The sequence below is a fragment of the Canis lupus genome, chromosome 1 (genome assembly GCF_011100685.1).
Source record: "Canis lupus familiaris isolate Mischka breed German Shepherd chromosome 1, alternate assembly UU_Cfam_GSD_1.0, whole genome shotgun sequence".
NCBI classification, from domain to species: Eukaryota; Metazoa; Chordata; class Mammalia; order Carnivora; family Canidae; genus Canis; species Canis lupus.
Genome location: NC_049222.1, coordinates 45,727,117 through 45,733,732, shown reverse-complemented (window position 1 = coordinate 45,733,732; position 6,616 = coordinate 45,727,117). Strand labels below are relative to the sequence as shown.

The window sequence follows — 6,616 nt, the reverse complement described above, 5'->3', positions numbered from 1 at the left end:
CATAAAGAAAAGTCTATTACTCAAAATAAAATTTAAGTAATGCTTTCTGGAGAAGAGTTTTGTTGTCTTTAATTCTAATAGAATATGTTAAATGAAAAGAGCTATCATGAGTGAATTGTTCTGGAGTCATAAGCAATTAGATCTAAAAATATATACTCAATCAAAAGCCTAGATTGACATAGTAAAGGCCTCACACTGATGTCTTTGGTAGTCCACTAATCCATTCCATTTAATAAATGAAATCTCTTCTCAACAGAGCAGCCAGAGGGATGTTCCTAAACTGCAAGCCAAATCATGTCACACCTCCACTCAAAACCCTCCAGTGGCTTCCTACTAGAAAGCTGTTAAGCCATAGATGGCAGTTATATTTGTCCAATTTGATCACTGCTATAAACTCAGTACATAGAACAATGCTAAACAGATAAAATGCCCTTAATATCTATTTATTGAACAAACACATAAATGAGTTCAGGAATAAGTGAAGTCATCAAATTGAAGGCATTTCCATATGATATCCTTGGATTCTTTTTAAATGTCCTACTTATTTTTCTAGGACTTCCTTGACTTGCAAGCAAGATCCCTGAAATGGAGTTAGGAGACCCGTGAATCCCTAGTAATGGAAGTTGTTGCTCCCTCTCTGATGTTTGGATCTGTAATCAGTACAGATGGCCATTCTAGTGCTGTAAACTTTTTTCTCTTCTGCTGGAAAAGAGACCTCCCTCCAGTTCAGCCTCCATGTCAGTTTAAAAATTCACCACAATTAACATTATAGGCTGAGTGAGTCTTGGACAAAAATTGTACTTTCAAACCCCTCTAAAGCACCCCTCTCACAGATGGAAGCAAAAAAAGGATTATCAATAGTGTTTTGCTCTTTCTATATAAATAAAGGTTACCCTGAAACTTATGTTGGGGGTTTCACTTAACTGTGTTGAGTTGTAGTTATGAGTTTGATCAAGCATTTCTCTTTTTGGATGAGATATCATTGCAAGAACAATGGCCTGTTGGGAAACAATTTTCCTAAACCAGGTGATCTAGCAAGAGAATTTTATTAGAACCATTTCACTTCTTAAAGAAATAAATGAAATTAATTTATTAATTAAATTTTAAAAAGAACCACTTCTATTCTTGCATTTGGGCTCCTAAAATTACTGTGTCACTTAAAATGTGCCTCAAACATAATGTTTAACCTGTACTTGGAACTAGGAAACTTGACTTCCTCATGCCCAGTGGCTGTGTGTGTGTGTGTGTGTGTGTGTGTGTGTGTGCCTGTGAGAGACAAAGACAGAGACAGAGAGGGAAAGAGACACAGTGCTCTGAACCAGTTTACCAAATAGTCAACTAAGGATTTAGAAATAGATTCTCATTGGTTTGCATTCAGATATTTTCAGCATGATCTGACTGATACTCATTCTAATGTTAATAATTATTCTAATCACTGTGACCGAGAAGTCCTAATGCAACTAAATATATGTGGTTGGGCGATTTTCTCTCAAAGTTCAGGAAGAAAAAAACATATTAGGAGACAAGAAAGGTTACTAGATTGAAGTATCAATGAATGAAATTTAGAATATAGACTTAATGCCTTAGAATATTGTTTTCAAAATTAAAACATAAGCATACATATCACCTAAAATCCTGTGAAAATGCAAGTTTCTGTTCATTAGTTCTGGACTGGGATTGAAATTCTGAAAAAATAAAATAAAATAAAGAAACTCTGCATTTCTAAAAGTCCAAAGTGATGCTGAAGCTCCTGGTCTACAGTTCATACTAACAGCATCTTCAAGCATGCTAACAGAAAGCCTAGTCCCTCAAATTGATAAAGAAGCCAGATACACAATGTAAGTAAATGCCAAAAGTGATTTTAGAAGGCCCTTGAATCATTGTTAGTTCATTGATGGGATCATGATCACATTATGGGAAGGAATCATTATTTTATTAGTGTGCTATAATTCAAGCTCCCTTCATCTCACGGTGTGAATCATTGATGCTTACTCTGCTGTTGTTGCCATGAGCCTTTATTGCTTGAATTCAAGTACTACAGGATGAGTCTTGTTTTAATCACTTTCTACATTTACAGGAAAATGAAACAAAATCATATGCAGCAATACTGTATAAATTTTAGTGATCAGAATGATTGACATAAATAGGGAGAAGCTGAGACCCAGTAAAAGAATAAAAGCTCTGTTATAAGTTCATCTGTGGACAAGATTTGTCTACTTAGCCTTGAACTTTAGGAAAAACTCTGAAGAGTGATGAGTCACATAGGAAGACTTGGAGCCACTCTGCACCACTTGGAAGCCAGCAGCTTGCTACTTATCTCCTCAGGCTCTGTAGTCCCCCTGCCTCCTCCAAGCACCAGTGCCAAGAACCATGCTGGGCCACTGTGAGCATCCACATCTCTCTCCAGGGCACATTCAGCATCAGAGACTATGCATTAACAACACAGAACAAAAGAAAGGAGACATTACATGAAAGAGCCAGAGTGGAAATACCAAATAAAACCATTCAGTATGTGAATAAAATTCATTTACTTTTGAGCCTTCCCTACAGAGTTCTCTGGCATGCCCTGTTGTGCTGCATCAAGAAACAAAGCAAAGCCAGAGAGTCGTTTTCCTGACTGAACAGAAATATAAGTGGAGTAGATGTGAGTATATTCAGAAACAGCAGATTCATCTCTATACACTAAAGAGAAGAGTCATAGGCCTTTGAATTTGGCAGTTTCATGGTTTGATTTGCTTTTTTAAATAACAGAACATAATTTATGTGCCTTATAATGTTATAGTTCCAGATAAAATTATTTTGGCTATAACACATTGAATTGAATACTAAGGGAAAAAATGACTTAGGCTTTATTCTGCAGTTGTCTAGTCAGTATGACTCACCTGAATACTGAAGCACATATTTGGTAAGCAGGATGAGCACGTTGTGATAGGTTGAACCCTAACAGTCTTGGGGTGAAATGGGTGTGAGATTGAGAAACTGAGGAATATACTTTTGGGAGAAAATATAAAGAAAAGAAGATAGAGAGCCAATGACTTAACCTTAGGGATATTTTACACTTAGAGACAGGTGGAGAGGAAAGAGCCATGAAAGATCCATTAAAGGAGTCACAGTGGAATGTATTGGCACAAAAGCCAAACATAACAAAATGGCTCAGGAAGAAGATAGAGGTATCCAATGACATTAAATATTCAATAAAGTTCAAGAAGTGTGAGCACTGACAAAAAGTCACTGGATTTCACAAATAGCTGATCATTATTTTACCTTCAGTATAGCATAGAGTCCATGAAAATAAGATTAGAACGTGTTAAATTGAAAAGGTAAAGTATTGGTAGGGAAATGGAAAAGCTTAACCTTGTATGAAAGAATATTAAGAAGAAAAAATAAAATTAAGAATTTTGAGAGCAGGATGGAGAGAATATATTTATGTCTACATACCCTGGGGAATCTGTCCCAGGTTTCTGTCTCCCATTCATAGTAGGTGGCAGCAGTGTCATTTCCAAGAAAGGTAGGTGGGATTGAAGGTCTGGAATAGTTCAGTTACTCTGAAACAATTGGAGAATTAACACTAGCAGAATACAAATACTCCTGAGAAAAACATAAGCACATTTAAAGTGGGTATAATTTAGTACTACAGTGATCTTAAAACTCACTTTTCAAAAAACACTGCCCATTTCTTTGATTACTTTAAGTTCCTCATTTCAGTTCTTGGAATCCACAGGGAAGCAAATTTGCCACTCTACGATATGCTTCTTTGGCATATTGATTATTCTAAACTGGTTATTTTTAAGAAACTGCAGACACAGGAGAAGCTCTGAAAATTGAGTCAAAGTTACCTTTTTGTAAGGGACATTTGCATGTATAAGGGCAATCTCTATTTGTTAGGTCTTCTCCCTCATAACTGGAAGAGGGGATGACTCTAAATCTCTAGACACTGTTCCCAGTGAAGGCCTAAACTTAAATCTGTGTTTATCTTTGTTTACCATACTTCTCCTGGTAAGCCCCCATAACTTACTCCATACCCCCAACATCTTATTTTGTCGTTAGCTGGAAATGATATTTAAGGTGATGGCTTCAGCTATTTTGAAGAGTTACCCAGTTTTACTGGGTGTCTTTCATGGATACAAGAAGTTTACATGTTATTAAACTTGTTTGATTTTCTCCTGGTAATCTGTCTCATGTCAATTTAATTCTTAGACCAGCTAGAAAAACTTAAAGGATAGAGTAATTTTTTTTCCTCCCCACCACCAGTCAGTAAAGAAGGTCAGACTCCAAGTGAGTAGGTCCAAGGTGGTTTGTGCTGGTTAATCACTCAAAGCAAAGCAATGAGGAAAATGCACAGGCAGAAAGTAAGACAATAAGAGTTAGGGAAGCTTACCTGTTTCATAAGCAGCAGCATGGGGAACCTATTCCTGAGGTTGACTGCCACCAGAGCTAGGAAGTTATTCCTAAGGAGAGTGTCAATTTTTGCTGCAAACAAAAAGATCTTAGAAATTAATGGTTTAAAGCTATATCCACTTATTATGTATCATGAGTATATGGGTCCATTGGGCAGTTATTTCTGATGATCTGCACCAGAATCAGTTGACCTTGGGAGCTGGCTGTTTCTTGGATGGCCTCACCTCAGAAGACTCAGTTCTTCTCCAGGTAGGTTATCTTATCCATCCAGATAGTCTTATCTCTCTAGCAGGTTAAACTGGGCATGTTCTCATGTTCTCACCAGAAAAGAGGATATGCAAGCCATTTTTCAAGTCTTTGCTCACACCTAGCTGACTGTGGTCCCATTGGTCAAAGCAAGTCACATGGCTAAGCCCAGAGCTAAAGTGGGAGGGCTCAACCAAAAGAGATGGTGCAAATTGAAACCATTAATGCAATCAATATACCACAGTAAAGAGCCAATACCAGGGCAGTGGCGGTTTGGAACTAAGTGACAAGGACAGGTAAGTGCACATACCTTCTGATTAAGAAAAGCCTATGAAACTACACATAGAAAAGTATTTGGCCTATAAATACTTGCTCAAGAGTAATTAAAGAAATAAAAACCATTTAAATCCTGGTTGCACATTTTTACTTGCTAAAGTTGAAGAATGCAGTGTGGGAGCTTTAGGCTAGATATAAAGAAAATCTTGCTGACAATGAGAGTTGTTAAACACTGGAATGGATTACCAGAGGAAACTGTAATTTTCTTTCCTTTTATATACTTAAAATCAGACTAGCTACCTAGTTATCTGGTATGTGTTCTTGGACAGAAGCAGAAAAATGAACTAATTGACCTTTTAGAGTCCCTCCAGACCTATTATTGTCATGCTGAACCCATTCACACGATGGAAGAAATAGTAACAGCCCGCCTTTTATTCCTGCACTTAACACACATTTATGACAGATAAATGCTGTTTGGTGCTTGGCACTCTGCTTGGTACTAGGGGATGTAATCCCAACCTTCAAGGCACAGTCTTTGGCCAAAAGGTGGAGCAAAAATGCTCCATCTACTTAAATGTGAACTCAGAAGGGTGATAGAAGATGCTATTTAAAACAGTGCATGTCTTCAAAGGACAAAGGCTACTGTGAAAGGGAAGATCCCTTGTCCTGGGTCTATGCCTGACTTTTGAGTTGCCCAGGGGAACAGAATAGAAGCCTCTTTTGTTCAACCGGACCAATTGATGGGCTGAAAAGAAACAAAGAAACTTAGAGCTGGGTTACAGGTTAGGGACCAGAGATAGCAGAATTCTCTGCCTCAGTGAGAATTCATGATTCTCTAGAAAACCTAGGTGAAATGGAGATGAACTAGAGATAAAATAAGGAAGAAAAGAGTCTAGATATTGCATAGCCTTGAGAAAGTCCTTGTTCTGTGCTAGCTAAAAGATATCTAAGAATCTAACAATCTAATTTTTAAAAATCTAAGGGACTTCTGTCCAAACAAACTAGCTGGTATAGACTCATCATGCCCTGCTCCTCCCTGCTAAGCACAATGATAAACTCTGAGAAGTGGTAAGAGAGGGACAAGCTAATTAAAGAGTCAGACTAAAGAAACAATATAATGTTGGGGCATCTTAGAACCTACTGCCCAATGGAATAAGGCAATTCAGGTCTGGCATCTTCCAACCCCAGAACATGGCCCAGGTAGCCATAGTAACAATGGAATCTAATGGGAGTTCTGTCCACAGAACTACCTCAGGGGACAGATCTGAAGTCCAAATGAAAATAGGCCACAAAGGGAAACTCTCTTTCTCTATGGGGCCCAGGACTCTCCCCTTCTAACAGAGACATGACCTGTGGGGACATTGAGCACCTACAAAGAGGATTTTACCACAACAAGCACCTTCACAGGACAGGTTCTCTGCCCTAAAGCCAGAGACTCTGTTCCCTCACCTAGAGGATTACATGAGGCAACAGCCTGGTAACATTCCTTCCAACCCTTGAAGCAGCACCAGCAAGGAACTGTTGGAGTCCAGTGACCAAAAAAACAAACAAAACTATTTTTTTAAGGAAGCTCTTCAAACAGAAACTAAGTGAAAAAGAATGTATCCATGCCATTAAGAAGGGAGAAAAAAATAGCAAGGAAAGCAATGCAATTGACTATCCTCCTCATGAGTTTTCTAAAATAGATGCTAGGGTA

The 6,616-nt window shown here is 38.0% G+C and overlaps 1 long non-coding RNA gene across 3 annotated transcripts; it reads right to left on the bottom strand.

The window, feature by feature from the left end:
• Window positions 1–1,945: 1,945 nt before the first annotated feature.
• LOC102153338 lies at window positions 1,946–6,103 on the bottom strand. Of its 3 annotated transcripts, none has more exons than XR_005353088.1 (5): window positions 6,062–6,103; window positions 4,623–4,818; window positions 4,379–4,470; window positions 3,439–3,545; window positions 1,946–2,427 (listed from the first exon to the last, which is right to left on the bottom strand). It is a non-coding gene; the product is annotated as an uncharacterized LOC102153338 (long non-coding RNA). The 3 variants fall into 3 exon arrangements; XR_005353087.1 differs by having other exon boundaries at window positions 4,623–4,832; window positions 6,062–6,100; XR_005353086.1 differs by having other exon boundaries at window positions 1,953–2,427; window positions 4,623–6,097.
• Window positions 6,104–6,616: the final 513 nt, after the last annotated feature.